This window comes from Zootoca vivipara, chromosome Z1 (assembly GCF_965207765.1).
Source record: "Zootoca vivipara chromosome Z1, rZooViv2.hap1.1, whole genome shotgun sequence".
In the NCBI taxonomy this organism is placed as follows: Eukaryota; Metazoa; Chordata; class Lepidosauria; order Squamata; family Lacertidae; genus Zootoca; species Zootoca vivipara.
In genome coordinates, this window is record NC_142583.1 from 69,201,506 (window position 1) to 69,220,979 (window position 19,474).

At 44.2% G+C, this 19,474-nt stretch overlaps 1 protein-coding gene across 4 annotated transcripts in view; it reads right to left on the reverse strand.

The window, feature by feature from the left end:
* The window catches only part of SMOX (spermine oxidase), a 61,634-nt gene extending 42,904 nt beyond the window's left edge, over window positions 1–18,730 (reverse strand). For 3 of the 4 annotated variants that reach the window (XM_035103061.3, XM_035103059.3, XM_060278358.2), the window contains exon 1: window positions 9,767–9,986. The gene's annotated coding sequence lies outside the window, so the exon portion shown is untranslated. Of the gene's footprint in view, window positions 1–9,766; window positions 9,987–18,246 lie in introns of those variants that run through there. The other variant, XM_088660665.1, reaches the window with a different exon arrangement.
* Window positions 18,731–19,474: the final 744 nt, after the last annotated feature.

Below are 19,474 nucleotides of genomic sequence, written 5' to 3' on the forward strand. Positions count from 1 at the left end.
GTTAAATGTGCTGAAAAAGCAGTACCGAGAGTGAAGTTTGTCCTTTTAATGCCTACTGATATCAGTGCAAATATGGCGATGCTAGATGAGCGCTGGACTTTGGTGAGGAAGATTCCAAATGTGCAGTCCAACCATTTTTTTAAAGCTAAAGACAAAAGAAGTTTAGTTTATGGACCTTCTTTTCAAAAGTCCACCCACGTAGTCTTCACAGAACTGTTCAAGTTAAAAGTTTCTGATGTTTACAGAGATTCTGATAGTGACACAGAAAAACAAGATGGTGTAGCAAGTTGTACAAATGAAACAGATGTGCCGGTGGTTGGAGTGAAGCCGTTCGTTGATGGAGTGACTATTGGGACATATGTTTTAGTTGAATTTGAAACAACTACAAAAAGACAAAGAACCAGGCCTACTAAATATAGATATGCTGCAATATGCCAAAGTAATGTTGAAGATGATGGAGAAGTCAAGGTGATGTGTATGCGAGCAGTTAACAATTCTGGAAAGCTGTTTCAAGTTGATGAAAAAGACATATCATATGTGCAGTTTGAACATATTCTTAGTATCTTACCCCAACCTAATGTTAAACGAGTCAGAAGGAGCATTTTTTATGAATTTACTGAAAATGTAGATGTGTTTGAAAGTGGTTGATTGGCCCAGAGATGGACTAGAAGAAAATATTTTTTAAATAGATTTTAATTTTAGTAAATACAACATTATACTTTGTAGGCTATAGTAGATAGTAAGTATAGTAATAGCAAAAGGTTTTTTTGTAATTATTCCATTTTTAACAACCTTAATTGTATGTTAAATCAAGTGTATGCCAGACGCGTCCCACCCGTGACATTTCATTGTCCCACCCGTGACAGCATTTTTTCCTTAATTTTGTATCATTAAATTTCTTAACCTAAATTTCTGATTGCATAGTTGTAACCAATAAACATTGATTTAAACAGATATGCTGAGTTTATAATTGATTCACCTCCCAACTCACAGAGTTTTTCCATAAATCAAACTTATCTCAAGCTCCATGTCCTTTTTTTGTCCCACCCGTGACAATACTTTAACATTTAATAAAATTGTCAAAAATATCCATAAAAATAATAAAAAATTAGTAAAATGTTCAGTATCTTATTAAGAACATAGTTCAAATTTTGGTTGTTAATTTTTATGTATATTTACATTCTTACACATGTGTGAATACCAAAAAACATGGTCCAAGTGTCCCACCCGTGACAATGGAATGGCCCATTTCAAGGAGACTGCTGAACAAAGCTTCTTCCCCTTTCGATGCACAGAGAGCTTATCAGCAGTTTGAAAATTGTACACTCGGGCAAGAGTTGCAACATGTGGCTCTGCGCATAGCCGTTGATGCCCCTGCAACAGTAATGTGGTTCTTTGGTCATTTCCTGGCTCTTTTACTGCTTACACAGCAAAAGGCAGAGGATGCTAAGGTCCCATCGGTGGATGATTAGGGACGGAGGGGATCACAATCTCCCATTTTGGGACAACTAAACCCACAGCACCCCTCGGAGCCTGCCGACATAATCAAGGACCACCTCTCGCCATTATGAGCCTATGCGGACCCTGCAATCATCATCTGAGGCCCTTCTTCAGCTGGTGCAGAATTCAGTGACCAGGTTGCTCACCTGAGCAAGGCGGTTTGAGCATATTGCACCAATCCTGGTCCAACTGCACTGGCTACCAATTAGTTTCCGGGCGCAATTCAAAGTGCTGTTTTTGACCTATAAAACCTTAAATGGCTCGGGACCGTAATACCTCAAGGACCACTCTCTCCATATGAACCTACCCGGACCCTGAGATCATATTCTGAGGCCCTTCTTCATGTGCCTCCTCCTCGAGAGGTCTGGAGGGTGGCAACATGAGAACAGGGCCTTTTCTGCAGTGGCTCCCCATCGTGGGATGCTCTCCCCAGGGAGGTTCGCCTGGCACCTTCATTATACATCTTTAGGCGCCAGGCAAAAACTTTCCTTTTTAACCAGGCCTTTTGGTTGATCTGATTTACATCATATGACCTTTGTGTTTGTGGGAGGGGGATTTATTGGTTTGTGGTGGTGGTGTTTTTATCTTGTAGTTTTATGCTGTGAGCCCCCCTGAGATCTACAGATCAAGGTTGGTATACAGATTTAATAAATTATAATATTGTATCATATAAAGACAGGACTATACCTAAGTACCAGTTCCACCCACTTTAACTGTAAGCTTATAGAAATGGAATAACCTAGAAATGGTCTCCCATGATCAAGACTCCACATACCTGGATGCTTCTGGTTGACTGTAGTAACTAGCAGCTCTGACAGCTGCTACAGCCACTCACAGGGTGCCCCTTTCCAGCAATCTCAACAGCAGCATAAACCAACCTCTGTCAGGACCTGGAATCTTCTTGCAACAGAGAGGAACTGGTTCGTATGACTTCCATAGCACCCTTATTTCTCTTTGCTGCCAGACCAGGCAATAATGCTGCTCAGAGGGCTGGGAGAAGGCACTCAGTGGATGCTACAGGCACTCAGAGGCTTCAGATATTCACCTTCGTGGATACCTGCACTAACCAGCCTGTAACTCCAGGCCCTGCGTCACACTAGGCAAAAACTGCCACCTGATACGGGGTTGGATTACAATAGCAAGTGGTGATGACTGCCAACTTACATACGTAAATAAATGTTCCCTACATAGCGTAATTTAGTGGGACAGCGCTTTACAGCATCGCCAAAAAAGATCCCTGCCTGAACAAGCTTACACTGTTGAGGTGTGACTCTAAAGTAAGAAGAAAAAAGAAAAGAGGCTGTTTGGAGAAGCAAGCATAATAAGGTATGCGTTTGTTGAAGTTTGCTGTGGTTGTAGAAGAGTGGAGGTTAAGCAAGGGCTTTGAAGAAAGGTGGGCCCCAAGGAGATGTATTTGCTCAAAACACAAAGCCCTGTGTTCAACCACTGCGCTTGATGACTACCTGCCCTGTACAGAATGCCTCTGAAGCTGTGTCAGAATACAACTAGCTTTTCCAGGCGGCTAGCAGATCCTTGAAGTAAATGGAAGAGTAACCAGTTGGGCTGTGGGGCACCACCAGGTATTTTTTTCATCGTTCGATTTGTAACAGCATATGTCTGACGTGGAAATTACCAATGAGATATGCACAAGCCGCTCGCTCTCTCTCCCTCTCTCTCTCAGTAACAGCTGTCACAAGGTCACCTTTCAGAGGAGGAGAGAATTTAAATGGGTAGAAAAAGTGGTTCATGTAGAAAAAAAGATTCAAAATGCTAAGAACCCTGGCTTAAAAGCTAAAAAGTACCTAAAGGAAACGGAATCCAGAGGCCACTGCAAATATTACAAAATTAGATTGCATCTAAGACCCTAATATCAGAGACAGACTCTTGTCTTCTTAAGCCTGGAAAGGGGAACCTGTAAGCCTCCAGATGTTGGACAATAAATGCACACACACCCCAAAAAAATATTGTCCATGCTTGCTGGGGCTGATGGAGGGCACCAGATTCTCCAAGTTAAATGAAATAAATTAAGGCTGCCATCCTAAACAAGCATACCTGTACGTCTCATTGAAATCTCCAAGACTTACATGCAAGTGGACATGGATAGGGTAGCATTGCAAATTTAAAAGCCAAACCCCTTAGGCCAAAATATACATGAGATAAGATCAATTGAAAGAACCTAATGACTGATGTTAAGTTATAATACATCCCACTAAATGCTCTCAAAATATGGTTGGGCATTTAACCCATCAAGAAATAATTTGGTACTGGGTATTCCGGCATCAGTTAAAGAACAGGCAAGGATTTTTAAAGCATTTGTTTTATTAGAACAAAAACCAAATACTTCCGTCATCATGCGTGCTAATCACAAAAGCAAAGTAGTTAACTATGGTTGTGTTGCAATGAAACCAAGTTAAACATGCGGTAAAATTGATAATGCAGTCAGATTTATAATATAAAGTGTGGTTCTGGTCCCTCCATCTCAAAAAGATTATCATAGAGCTGGAAAAGGTATGGGAAGAGGGCAACTAAAAATGGTCACGGAGCGGAAGCTAAAGTGTTTGGGTTTTTGGGAGTTTTTTAAAGAAATGACTAAGGGGTGCAAAACAGAGTTTTATAAAATAATGCATAGCATGGAGAAAGTGAATAGAGAGAAGTTTTTCTCCCCCTCTTGTAGTACTAGTTCCGCAGATCACACAACGGAAGTGCCTGTCAATAGATTCAGAACAAAGTAGAATATTTCCTAACACAGCACAATAATAAATTTACCAAATTTGTTGCCGCAAAATGTGACGAGGGCTATAATGGCTCAGATGACCTTTTAAAGGGAGATTGGACAGATTCAGATAAATGGAGCCTCCCAGATTTTGAGGCAACATGAATACCACTTGCTGGGTGGCAACAGGGGGCAAGGACTATTGCCGTGACAGCTTCTGCCTAGCCACAATGGAAAAACAGAGCGACGGACTAGATGGGACTTCAGTCCAATCCAAGTGGGTGGCTCTCATATTAAGATTTCCACTGATGCTCAGTGTTTGCCTGACTTGGGGGAAAGATGCTATCACTACTCTCCTTGCTGGCAAAAGAAAAGATTGTGTTGAAATGTCAAGGGCAATCCAACAGCAGAACATCCATGCCTTCGTGGAATATTGGCAATATCTGACCCTGATCTTTAAACAAGTGGCCAACTGACCGGTCGACTGGCAGTATTTGACCTATCAATTGACTTAAATGTGCTGATCTTTTCTCGAAATGTTAATGTATAACAAGAGGAGCAGGAGAGCAGGAGTTTAGAAGGCTTTTTTTGCTTGTTAGACCACATTTTCCATTTTTAGAAGACACCAAAACACCATATCCAAGTGAGAAAATTGATTTAAAACCTGGGTCCAAAAGATATCGACATCCCTAAGCATAAACATTATTTGGCAGTCATAGAGCGCCTGCAATTTTCCACCTTTAGCTAAAACATCAGCTGGCAGCATGGTCCTAAGCATATTTATGCAGAAATATATTCGCCCTAAGTTCAGTAAGGCTTACTCTCTAGCAAGTGTGTTTAAAATTGCAGCCAGATTGGTTAACAACCATCTATGCAGCTGTTTTGATTCAGACATTGTGTTTTGGATAATCCACCAATATGCTGTTTAACAAAGTACTGTACCTCCAAATCAACACATGTTTAAATACTGCAATATTTAATATATCTAATCAGCTGTAAACAAGACTGCATTCTTTCAGCTGCAACAGATCAGCTGTGGTAATTGCTGTGCAGTTATTGGGCCAGCCCTTGTGCTCTGAACCCCCGTTTTCCATCTGTAAAATAGAACAAGTGTTATGATCCACCTCCAACCATTAGTAATGCATTACAGTATTATTTTTAAATATCATTTACAGATTGTCACCTATCCTGCCAGGGCACTGTTTGAAAATGAAAGAAAGCACAAAGAATGATCTGTGTCAATACAAAAACAAGATAATAGATTTAAAAGAAGCACCAGCTTTTTTTACAACCTACCAAATTCTACAGATCCACTGTGTCCTTAACTTAACCCCACATGTTACTATTTAACCTGCTTCACACCAAGCAAAGCAACACTATGCAAACATGAGATTAACAGGGTGGAAAGGAGGACAGCCTTCTGACCTAAACTTTGGTCTTAGTAGCAGATGAGAAAGTAAAAGAGCAGATTAATAGGAAGCTCCCTTATACCTTAATACCTTGTTGGGAGCCTCCCAGGGTGGCTGGGGCAACACAGTCAGATGGGTGGCATATAAATATTATTATTATTATTATTATTATTATTATTATTATTATTATTATTATTACCCAGTCAGTACCACCCACACAAACACACAGCCTGGGTTTCAGAGATGCCAAGGATTGAACTTGCAACCTTCTGAAGCCAAAAGAGAGGCATTGTCATTTCCCCCAAATGAGCGCATACACAGAGTACTAAGAGGTCAACTACACATGACATGCAAGCATGTATTACCGTAAGAGAGGGTGCTGCTTTTAAAAGATAAAAAGAAAGAAAAGCAGCTTCGAGATGGGATGTGGGATTTACAGCAGAGAAGAAACAAGGGAGAAGAGGAGCGCTTCTCAGCTCCAAACAGCACCCCAACACCATCACAGCTCCTTCCCTGGTTCCACACGGTTATTTTTGCCTTATACCAATGGTGTTCAGGTGCTAGCAAGAGACCGAGACTGCAGTCCTGTGTGTGCTTGCTTGAGAGCAAGTCCCATTCAACTCAGTGGAACTCATGAGTCAATGTGACTACGCTTGAGCTGCCCATGTTACTACGATCACGATATCATCCGCCGCAAGGTCTTCAACGGTAGGCTCCAAACACACCCACGTTTATTAACTCACTCTAGGAAATCCAGGGGTATCAAAAGTACGGTGAAATTAACCAGCTGTTCCTTTGTCTGTGATCAACAGCAATTCAGGTTCTTACTGGGAGAATAAGGCTGCAAACCTAGGCCCACTTGCTGGGGCTTGCTTCCCATTAGACATATATAGCTTTGCACTGCAAGAGAGTGTTACCAAGATACCAGGAGAAAGTTGGATGTAGCCAGTTAAAAATAAAATAAAGTAAGAGTCAATGTGCAACACCCCAGCTCCTTCACTGTAAAGTCTCACCTGCCTAATCCATATATCTGGGCCATTTTACCCATTATTATTATCAGTATTAATAAAGTATCATTACCATGAGTGAGATACTGAGATTACTTATGCACAAGTGCTTTTAAAGGTGAATTTGAAATGTGCTATGTAAATCGCCACATGCTACAAGGCTTGGGCTTGATCCACACAGGGAAAAACCTTTTCTCAGCAAAACACAGCTGAAAAATGTGTGCTCGCTGTGGGTGCCCCACCCACCCACCCACCCACTTCCATGGTTGCTATTTGCACAACAACCCTAAAACAATGCTGTCACATCATGCTTTAAAAAGAACAAAAACCCAGGGAGCATTCCCGGGGGACACAGGAATGTGGTGGGGGCAGAGATTAGAACAGCTGCCAGGACCCATACATCTCCCCATATATGCAGGCTGAGTCTTACATGACCTTCCCCCCCCCCCCAAAAAAAAATAAGGTCCACCATGCTTGGATTTGTCTTCCAATGGTTATTAGCAATGACAGCAAAAGGGCACAGCCAGCAAACAACAGGTGGCATGTTGAGGGATAACAAAGGAAAAGGACACACACCTTCAATGTCCCATTTGTGAGGTTCCAGGCTGTCTGCTGCTGGAAACAGAGCACTGGACTGGATGCGACCGATGGATTACGGTAAGTTCGTTATCAAACGTTTAATGGGAGATTTTGAGTACCTGTGCCTAAGACTTATTTCCCCTCTTGCCTGCTTTAACTGCATAGGCGCTGCTGTTTTCATATACATCAGCAATTTGAGCTGGCTGAACTACTACCCTCTCACAGATGAGGCACTCTCTGGAACGTTTCCATCAGCACATTATGCTGTACATACACCCGGCTAGCACATTATCTCAGCACAAAGCATGCCAGGCTGATGCCGCTGAAGCCAGTGACGAAACCGTCCTCTAGCAGTCTTATTGGGGGGAAAGCAAGGCTTTGTTTGCAGATGTCTGCCTTCTTTCCTTCCTTCAAATCCACACACACACACACACAGAGAGAGAGAGAGAGAGAGAGAGAGAGAGAGAGAGAGAGAGAAAAGCACAAGGGTGTGAAATCTACCACTTGGCCAACCTCTCCTACTATGCTCATTCACATTTTAGGCAAACGGGGTACCTATTACCAGGGTATAAAGGAGAAATCATAAGAGGTGCCAGCACAGAGACACACACCCCTTAAGAGAGCTGCAGGCATTGACAAATACCACCTACCTATTAAAGAGCAGCACAGAACCTCAGATTTGCTCTGGTTTTAATATAAATTTAGGGGGGGGGGGAGAGCTTGGTGCATGTAAATTTTAAAAACCCTACAAACCCTCTCTTTCTGCTTTTGTGTCCATCATTTTGAGCACATGCATCCCTTGCAGAAGCAACCCAGGGCATCTGATTGTAAATGAGTGTACACATGTTACCTTTCAGAAATGGACCGCTCTCATATTTCATCTTTTGTGACATTTGGAAGGGGGGGTAGAGAGAAATAATATCAGAGGGTGATTAACTCGAGGATAAAGAAGTCTTTATTCTCTGGGAAAGGGCTGGGTATGTTGTTGCTCTTGCTATTGGAATCTCACATACTCTCATGCAGACACAGAAAGAGGAAATGATTCTGAAAAAAGACAGGAGGTGGGCCGGAGGGAGGGAGGGAGAAAAATAGAGAGATGTGTCATTAGGAACTAAGGTGAAAAGAAAAGGAAGGAGATCCTTTGTGGGTGTAACTAGAAGGGAGGTTTCTGGTCCCCAATCCGAGCTGTCAAACAAATGGGGTGGCACCTGTCTGCAGTAAGGGGCAAAACAAACATCTGCCCCCATGTACCACCCCCCACCCCCACCCCCAAAAAAGCATACACACAACCTTGAGCTTCAGTGAGGCTCAGGAATCATTTACAAAAGGGTTCACTCATCGCCTTAAAGAATAACAGCAGGATCCCAGGCACACCACCCTACCTAATGGGAGAATGGAAGATACTGGGGGCAGGGGCTTCAATACATGAAATGATAAGTGGAATGCTATTCTCCCCCACCAAAAAAAATAAAAAAAATGGGGAGGGGTGGGAGAGAAAGGGGAAGATAGGTACATGCAGTCTGCAATAGGACCCCTCTGCAGTCTGCAATAGGACCCCTCTGCAGTCCAGGCTCCCAAGCAGATTCTGGGGGAGGAACTGTGCAACAACACACACACCCTTTTAAATATAAGAGCATCCCCATTTCTCCCACCCACCCAAAGCGAAAATACTAAGAAGTGATCAAAGTGAAAGGGGAGGGGGGGAGAAAGAGAGCTTTGCTACCTCCTCATATGACAATAGGTAAAAACACACAGAGAGAGACATGAGACTGAGGAGATATTGAGGAGAGGGGCTAAATAGCCCATAATACCCCCCCCCCAAGAAATAAGTGGAGAACTCTTTTCCCCCCCCCTGGAAATTGGGTGGGAGCTTTATTGCCTCTTGCAAGAATAAGGCCACCACACATCCCCCATCATGTTAGAAATGGGGAGGGGGTCCCCCTGGAATGATAGAAACAGGACTTCACCCACCCAAGCTCCTGCTGAGGATAAAGCAGAGGGGAGGGCCTTTACTTCCTCTTGCAAACCCACACCTAGATCTAGGGGATGTCCCGAAAATCTCCCCCTTAAAACGACGAGCCCCTTCTCCAAAACTCTGGGGGGGCTCCCTACCTAAGGGGGTACTCAGAATAGTTCTCAACAGGAACCCCGGAACTGAGGGGTGCTCCTCCTAATGGTTCTCAATGGGTACCCCAATATTTGGGGGAGCCCCCCATAACAGTTATCAATAGCACCCCAAGACTGAGGGGTGGTGCTCCTCAGAATGCTCCTCAAGATCACCCCAGGATTGGGGTGGGCACCTCACAATGGTTATCTCCGGGGTACCCCAAGAGTACCTCGGGGGGTTCTTTTGGGGGGGGTGTGCCTCAAGACTGCGGAGAAAGGAGTAGGGTGGGGGCGCCCCTGCCTCGCGAGAGTAGGTAGGGGGGACCCCTCTGCCCCCCAATGATGAGAAGAGAAACGGGCTGCCTGGAGGAGGAGGGGGCGAAGGAAGGAAAGAAAGGAGGAAAGGAGGAAGGGAGGAGAGGGGAGTCTGGCACCCCGGGGTCCGCCTCTACCTCTCTCTTGCGGTGCCGGGGGAGAAGCGGGCGGCCGGGCGGTCGGTCTGTCTGTGGGGCAAGCGGGGCTCTCGGCTTCGCTGCGGGCGGCGGTGCTGGCGGCGTCGCCCTGCGGACCCCGCGACGACGGCAGCTGCTGGCTCTGCGGCTGCGAGGCGACGACCGGCGGCCTGCCTGCTCCTCGGCGGCCCGGCCTCCTCCTCCGCCTCCGCCGCGGACCACGGACCGCCCACCGCCGGGCTCCTCCTCGCAGGCGGGCCCGGCCTCGGGTCCCGGCCTGGCTCCGAGGGGCCTCCGTGTTGGCGCCGACAAAAGCCGAGAAACAGAGCCGACGGAGCCGCAGCCAAGCGGCCTCCCTCCTCCTCCTCCTCCTCCTCCTCCTCCTCCTTTGCTTCCGCGCGCACGGGGGTCCCTGAGCGCGTGCAGAGTTCCCCCGCCTCTGGCGGTGGCTTGCCGGCCACATGGCCCTTCCTTAAGACCTCAAGGGTAATCCAGTCCTACGGTTGCCACCCATAGGTGCCAGCTCATTGGGGGGAGGGGTGGCACCCACAAAACTCCCCACCCACCCCCACCCCCCACGAAGAGGGGCCGGGAATCCACGCGTTTTGGCGCCAGGGCCACGCAGCTACGTGGCACCCCCCCACACACCTGTCCTGCACAACGCAGGATTGTCCTGTATTTCAGTGTAAAATGCTAGGGGCTGCATGGATACAGTTTTGTTCCAGGTCTTTTCTTTCTTTCTCACTCTCTCTGCCAAAATAAATTTAAAAAATAGAAAATTGTCCAGTAGCACCTTAGAGGCCAACTAAGTTTGTTCTGGTCCCTAAGGTGCTACTGTACAATTATCTATTTTTCTATTGTTATTTTTATTTCCACTGCATCAGACCAACACGGAAGCCATACTTTTGGGATTAATGGGAAGAGAAATTAAAAAGGAGGACCAAAAGCTGTTCATGTATGCCACCGCGGCTGCTAGAATGATTCTAGCACAGAGGTGGAGAACTCCAGAAATCCCAGCTGTAGACGAATGGAGGGAGAAATTGACGGGATACTTAGAATTGGCGAGGTTGACAGGAAGAATAAGAGATCAGAAGGAACAAAGGTATCAGGAAGAATGGGGAAAGTTTGTAGAATATCTAAAGGAATATTGTTAAAATATTTAAACACTAGTAGGATTGTTTTGAAAATACAACACAAAAAGCATATAGTCATTGTCGATAACACATGTATGGAAATGTTCAAGGTGAATGACGGACAAGAAAAGATAAAACGCAGAACGTGGAAGATGGTAAATAAAACGAAGAGAAAAGAAAGAGGAAGTCCAGTTCGAGAGAACAAGTCTAGATGATAAGAATGTATAGGAGGATCAAAGGAGGTGTAAATAAGAAACGATACATTGGTATGTTTGGAAAACAACTTTTGTTTTACTCTATTATTATTTTTAAACAAAATGTAATTGACATGTATTACCAGATGCGTGGCAGTTTATTTGTATATTGATTTAACAAACTACTTGTATGATAAATGGAAACAATAAAAAATGAAGTTCAAAAAAAAAGTAAGGTGCTACTGTACAATTATCTATTTTTCTATTATTATTATTATTTCCACTGCGTCAGACCAACATGGCTACCTACCTACTCTGTCTGCCAAGTTCAGGATTCCCTACAAATGGATGTGTTTGAAAGGGCATGTGAAAGGTCATGTATTTCAGCTCTGGGTAGCCAAGCACGCACAGATTTACAAATTCATGTACGTGTGTGTGTGTGTGTGTGTGTGTGCACGTGTGATAAATTCCAGGACTTTTGGACACCCATAGTTCCCACCCCACCCCTTAAATAGGGTAGGAACCCTGTGGCCCTTTATTGTTACGGCTTTGGACCACAGTTTTCATCATTCCATGACCATTGGCTATGCTGACTCTGGCTGTTTGGAACTGGGGTCCCAACTGCAGTTAATCGCAATTAATGGCTTGCTGTAGAAGCACCAACCTTGCCTGCTTTGCTGCTCCATCCCTACCCAGCTCCGCAGGGTTTATCATCCACATAGCGTGCACTCTCAGCAGTTTCCCCACAAAAGTGTGGGGAGGGAGGGAAGGCGGCCAGGGGAAGGGCCTTCCCTGTGGCAGCTCCCAAATTGTAGAACTCACCTTCCTTGGAGGTTGTGGATTCTCCTTCCTTGGAGGTTCTTAAGCAGAGGTTTGATGGCCATCTCTCTTTAGCTAAGATTCCTGCATTGCAGGGGGTTGGACTAGATGACCCCTGGGTCCCTTCCAACTCTATGATTCTATGAACTCCTTCCCTACAGAGGTGTGTCTAGCATCTTCACTGTACAACTTCTAGCATATGCTGTAAAATTGCCCCTTTACGAAAGTCTCCATGATAAAAATGATAGCTCTACCAAAGATCCTTTTTTTGTTTCAAAACATACCGATAATAATTGGAATTAAATATCTGAAGGATTGGCAGAAAGATCTGGCGGACTTTATATGGCAGGGCAAGAAGGCGAGGATGAAAATGGAGACGCTAACTAGCCCGAAAGAAGCTGGAGGTTTTGCATTACCGGACCTGAAAAGGTACTTTGAAGCGGCTTGTTGGACTTGGTTGAGGGAGTGGTGTATTCTAAAAACAACTGACACCCTGGAGTTGGAAGGGTACAATAAAATTTACGGTTGGCATGGTTATATGATGTATGATAAGAGCAAAAATCACAAAGGATTTAAAAACCATACGATTAGGAGAGCACTATTAGAAGTTTGGGAAAGAACAAGAGAAAGAATAATAGGGAGAACACCCTGGCGGCTGTCGCCGCTGGAAGCGAATGCGACCCTAAACTGTTACAAAAAAGAAAATTGGCCGACATATAGGGAAATAACCGAAAATGAAAATGGAAATATTATATTGAAAAGTTATGAGGAATTGAAAGATAAAGGTGTATCCTGGTTGGAATACTTCCAAATTAAGGCAACATTTGAAAAAGATAAAAGAACTAGGGGATTTGACAATAAAACAACACGATTTGAAAAAGAAATTCTGAATAGTAACGAAAAATTACTTTCCAAAATGTATAGGCTTTTAGAACAATCGGAAACAAAATATGAAGAGAAAAACAAAAATATGTGTAAATGGGAACAAGATATTGAATACGAAATAGATTTAGATGAGTGGAATAAATTTTGGAGGAATAGTATAAAGTTTACAGCTTGTTACTCTCTAAGAGAGAACTTTATGAAACTCCACCACAGATGGTACCTGGGACCGGAAAGGCTAGCAAAAATGAATAAAAACATGAGTAACAAATGTTGGAGGTGTCAAAGCGCGGTCGGTTCCCTGTTCCATATGTGGTGGACATGCCCAGATGTGCAAAAATACTGGGATATGATACACACGGAAATTCAAAAGTTAATAAAAACAGCCTTTTCTAAAAAAGCAGAATCCTACCTTCTGGGCATTCTAAGTAGTGATATACCACATGACAGAGTTAATATATTCCTATATGCAACGACAGCCGCCAGAATGTTAATTGCTAAATATTGGAAAGGTACCCTTATACCAACAAAAGGAGAATGGGTAAACAAACTATGCGAATATCTGGAGTTGGCGAAACTCACAGATACAATACGACAAAAACCAAAAGACAGGATAAAAAAACAATGGGAATGTTTAAATGACTATTTAAAGAAAACAGATAAGGGGACAAAAACATGGTTATGTCTGGAATAACCTTGTAAGGATGAGTAGTGTATATAAACTATAATTGTTAGACAGGTTTAAAGGTAAGATGTCTATTAAAATATATTTGACAGGAGGATGAAAATGTAACAAGAAATACTGTGCTGAAAGCGGTGGAAGCATTATGCCCTTGAGATGACCTTTTTCAAGTGGACCTTTATATAACTTTTCTTTCTTTACTTTCCTTTTCTTCTCCCTTCCCCTTTTCTATTCTTTCCCTTTTCTTCTTTTGTTCTTTCTCCCCCCCCCCCTTTCTATGGCCTTACATCTCCTTTTCTATTCACACTTTATTCCTCCCCCCCTCTCCCCTATTCCTTTTTCCCTTTTTGATACTCCACAATTTCGATATGTTAAAAATGTACATGAATGCTCTTGGACTGACTCGAAGATGTAGTGTATTGTTTTAACAAATTTCCAAATAAAATTATCTTTTAAAAAAATTGCCCCTTTACCTTGGCCTTTGACACCTTAAGGTGTTTCGTTTTTGTGGGACCTGCCTGTTTCGTTGAATTTATACCCTTCTCTTCAATGTTGAGTGGTTTTACTTCTTTTAGAATCGTAATGATTCTATGTGTTTTCATACCCATACTATATTGTGGTAGGCTACCCTTGGGACCTTGTGGCAGAGTACAGGTGAGAAATCTTACAAATAAGCTTGTGCAGGGAAAATAAACCACAATTGTGTTAAATCCAGACAGGAGATTATTCTCTCCCAAGCACACCACGATCTGTTGACAAGGTTTGTTCTTGGGTTGTCTGACTGTTCATACCTAAGACACAGCCAGGGATTGTAGCTTGCTTGCTTCTCCTTTGAGCAACTGGAGAGTAAAGTGACCAAGATCAGTGCATTTACATTGCAGTAAATCATTAACTCTGATTTTACCATGATGTGTGAGCTGGGCAGGTGCCTCAGAGCAAGCATGGGAGTTGTTGAAGGTGCATCAGGATCTGCTAGTAGATCTCTCAGGTAATTTCAGAATAAATCAGCCATTCCAATTGTTTGCTGAAAGCAACAGCAAAATAGCCTTCCTCTGAAAGTGGAAAGCTTGCTGTGAAAACCAGGAGTGGGTTTTTGCAGGACCGGACTGTGCACTCAGCTCTGATGCTGTCCAAAGGCACCCTGTTCTATAATTCTAAGAATATACCCCACCGCTGTTTTCCATCTGCATCCAACTAAGGAACCTCAGTGATCTAGTAACAAAAAATATCCAGTAAGTTTGAAGTCTGCCCACCTATGTATGACTCAGGCAGGGCACATGCAAAGATGCCTTTGTTTTTTCTCCTCTCCAGAAAACGACCTAGGGACCTGGTGACTCAGAGCACATCCCTCCTAGAGGAAACAAAAAGACCCAAGGATACAGCATCAGAGCATGCACAAAGTGCCATTCCCTTGGGCAGAACCCGTTCTTTGTTTGTTACATCTGTTGCTTGTTTCTCAAGGACCTTAGAGAAACGATTTTGACTAGTAAGAAGCCTGCAAGAAAGTTAGGCAGAGAAAGAGTGACTCACCCAGCAAGCGTCAGAGCCGAGGAGGAAGTTGAGCCTCGGTTCCCGGCATCCAAACGCAGTGCACTCCAGTTATTACATCACACTTCGTTCAAAGTGTGTTTCCTACCAAAGAAAGGACCAAAGGACAACTGCCTCTTAGCATGTTCTGAGCACCTTTCCCTTGGGAGGGGATTTGCCTGTAGTTCTGTTTTAAAAAACAGAAGTTTAACCGCGGGATCTGCAGCAAAATGTCACCATTTATCCTCACTTAAGAAGAGTTGGCCTAGCTCAGTCAGCAGAGCATGACTCTCTTAATCTCAGGGTTGTGGGTTTGAGCTCCACGTTGGGCAAAAAGATTCCTGCCTGGTAGGGGGTTGGACTAGATGATCCTCATGGTCCCTTCCAACTCTACAATTGTATGATTCTCTTATTCTCCTGTTCAGGGTTCCAGGCAGGCATGCCCTCCAGGATATTCCATTGCATTCCCATTTCTATTTTTTGTTTACCAACTGATAGTCAACATTCTGTGGCTACGGGGCATGATCAATCCCTTTGGGGAGATTTTTGCCCGCTTAGGTCTTTCTCAAAGACTTTTTGTACTTCCCTTAAGCAGACCCTCTTGTTTCTTACTGGCCCCATTTTGGCTCCAGTTCTGTTGGCCTGAGTTCACTGTTAGAGGGACTCCTTCTTTTCCCTGCTGATGTATGCACAACAGATTCAAAAAAAGGAAGTCACTGTCAAAACATCTCTGGACTATGCACACATTACCAGCATAAATGCAGGGGGGGGGGGGGTTCTACGCTGTGTTTCAAATAGCTATTGCACATCACGATAGACATCGGTATAGTTTGATGCGTTTTCAAGTCACCCACTGTCTATCCACACCAGTGGGCAGAGAAGTAGCATGGGTGTCTTCATATTGCTTACATTTTCAAGATGGATCAAAGGTCATTTGGGGAAGAGGGAGGTGCATCAGAACACAGCATTTCTTGAGATACAGGATAGATGTGGATTGTGGCTGATGCAGTGTGCACACAGTGCTACAAACCAACGGTGTGAGCACACTGGAGGCAGAATAAATGGGAGCTTACACAGCCTTGGCATAAATGTGCATTGTTTGACAGTGTGCTTATGCAAACTGGGAGAGAAAACCAATCACATTTTGAAAGTAGCCTCATCTTCTAACTCAGTGATGGCGAACCTATGACACGCGTGTCAGACGTGACACGCAGAGCCCTCACTGCTGGCACGTGCCCCATCGGCCCATTCGCGCTGGTGTTTCTTCCCCCCCCCCCATTTGTCCTCCCGCTCCTCCTCACGCTACAGCTTGTCTCCGCTGTTAAAACCCGGATCCTTTTGTTGTTGCTGCTGGTAGCCAGAGATTGGTTTTTAACCCTTTCTGTGCTGTTTTTTCTGGCTCTTTGGCAGATGATGATTGGGTGTAAGAGTGTTCGGTTTTTAACCCGTTCTGTGCTGGGTTTTTTGCGCTTTGGCAGACTATGTTAGCTGTGTGTTAGTTCCAATGAAGGCATTATTCATCATTCATTTCTGTTCTCTTCCCCCCCAAAAAAGTGCAGCAGCTTTGGGGCATCCCCCTCCAAAAGCAAAGCAACTTTTGCACCCCCCAAAAAACCTCCAAAACTTTGGTCAGCAGCTCCCCCCCAAAAGCTCAACAACTCTGGGCACTTTGTGATAAATAAGGGGTTTTTGGTTTGGTTAGGTTAAATAATTAGTTTTTGGTTTATTAAATACAGTTATATATTACAATTATACATTTTTGTTATTTAAACTATAAATATTGTGAAATTGTGGTTTTTTTCTCGAAGTGACACACCACCTGAGTTATGCTCGGTTTTTTGGCGAATTTTGACACACCAAGCTCAAAAGGTTGCCCATCACTGGAATCTAACTGGAAGGATGCTTATCAGGTAAGGAGTGGTGTCTTGAATCCCATTTTGAGGGGTGAGAAAAATCTGTGGGACGTTAGTTGGCTGTCCCATTGCCACATCACTATGACCTCATCAAACTCCACAGTGTAACTACTGGAATTTCTTAATTCTCAAATTTTTATCTTGGCAAACAGCATGCATTCAAACGGCAAAATTGTTAGGACTCTGCTGAATACAAAGTCATCCTTTCTCTTTTTAAAAACAGTTCAGTGCCAAAACCCTTTCAGGCAGCATAAAATGAGTCATTGTGCATGCCAGAACCAATGAAAGATTCCCCCCGCCGCCGCCGCCATACAGGTGGATGGCTTATTTCCATTGGCAGCTGAGTTGATTTGAAGAGAATTCCATGCAAATCTAAAACAGATTTTTGCAGGTCCCCAAACTGAAGCACTTAATTCTCTGGGGGAACCTTGGGGAAACAGGCAAGCGATGAGGCCAAGATTTTTTTTTAAAAAAATATCAAATGCCTGCCATTATTTGTAGTCCCACAAATCTAGCTGACTTATATTTAGAGTCCTTCAACTATTCCAAACATCTTACAGACAGTAATCTACAACTGTCCTGTAAGGTAGGCTAGCACAATTACCACCATTCTATACTTAGGATTTCTTTGCAAATAGTATTGCTGAACGCAGTGGGATTTCCTTCCAGGTAAATCATGGGCCCAAGCTGTGTATTGTTTTGCTGAGATTTGAACCCAAGACTTTGTGTCTCATAGCCCACACTCTTGCAGTGCAAGCCTGGGAAGTAAGTCCTGCCGAGCTCAACCAATGACTGTATCCCAGCAGTAGAGCATCTGCATTGCATAAAAAGTAAGTTACCCCACCCCAGTTCATTCCCTGGCATGTCCAAGTGGTTCTGGAAATGTCCCCATCTGGTGACCTGTTTCCAGTTAGGTGTACTGTAGCTAGATGGAGCATTGACATGACTCTGTATAAGGCAGTTTCCCGTTTCCCTAACCCCAAGAAAGTATTAGCAGGATACTTACCAACTACAGCACAGTTCCAGGCATCCTGTTCATTGAGCATTCAGCGTGATTTGTTTGCAGGGAGGTTAGAGGCTGTTGGCTATTTAAGGAGCATTTGTTCTGATTTGTTTGCAGAGGGGCTAGATGACATTGCATCAGAGCAGGTGCTATTCTGTAGTTCTCCCAACCATTGCGTTCCTTATAGCAAAAAGCCCAATCTTTTGGCAAAACAGCAGCTCCAAATCAGCTTTATTCACACAACCCGAATATGCCAGCACATGACTGAATCCCACCTCAAACGGCCTGAAAGTGCCCTATATCAGTTAAGGATGTGGTTTCACCTACCTTATCAAACAGAACTAGTTTGTCCTGGTATGAAAATACTTCGCTTCTTCTGTATGGTCCACGCTGGTGCTTGTGGAGTGAACTCTTTCTGCTCACTCCTCGGGCTGAGAAGAAAATAGGACACCAAACCCTCGCTGTCTGGGGCAAACTGCGGTGGCAGGAGCAGAGAAGAAAACGTAGCGCCAGGCTACTGCAATCCAGTGCAAATGCTACAGCAGCGAGAGCAAAGCCTGCAGTGATCCCAGTAATTCTAGCAATAAACTGGCAATGTGAGCACACCCATAGGAATCAGAAACCAGGCGAGCTAGCTTGATACTGGTGAAATGTGCGGCTAGTACTGGTTGGGATGATGGTGCATTGAGGCCGAGGAGACCATCTGTTCTGCCTTGCAGGGCTAGGCAGCATTTTGCAAATGACATGATACCTGCTCTCTACTGATCCTACCAGAATTTCAAACCCCCAATGATTCCTCCAGGGCAGGGGGGGGAGTTTAGAAGGAAAATGGCCCCGCCTTGATATCCGAAGCTTCTCCTTATTTATAGCACTGAAGCGCTTGAAGAAAGTTTCGTTCTTCACTCAGACATGCCCCTCTGATTCACAATCATCTCTGGCATTGCCAAGAATGAGGTCACAAACAGCTGAGACAGGAAAAGGTATAAAGATGGAGAGAGGCAGACGTCACACTTCAAGAGAGGCCAGCGTGGGTTTTCCACCGTCGGAACAAGCCCAGCTTTGCTGCCTGCATGGCAGATGTGCGTTGTTCAAGTCAAACCCTCGGTCAGCTCACATTCTCTCCCCACCAACCTGACTTTCAGCTAGCCCACCCAGTTATTTTGTTCCTTTTTTTTGAAGCACCACATGTACATTTATACATCTTTCCATCAATGGTTTATTAAGATGAAAAGGGGTCATTTGAAAAGCTGTTGCAAAACAACGCCGGGGACTGGGAAGAGATTTCTTGATGATGTAACCAGTGCCAATCCAATGGCCCTGTTTGCAGCCGGCCTTTTGTGTAGTAAACACCACCCCCAGGGAGACCCATCTTCAATGTTTTGGCTCCAGGAAAATGTGTTTTTGTTTTTCCAGGCTTTTCCTTTCCCTGGACCTTTGGTCCAGTTTGTTCCCATTCCTTGGACTTGAGTGTCCTGGACCCAAGTTGTTAAGGAACTTGTGAATTAATACCTTGAAGCTGCCCCCCAAAAGCACATGGCCAGCCAGCGCAAGGCTT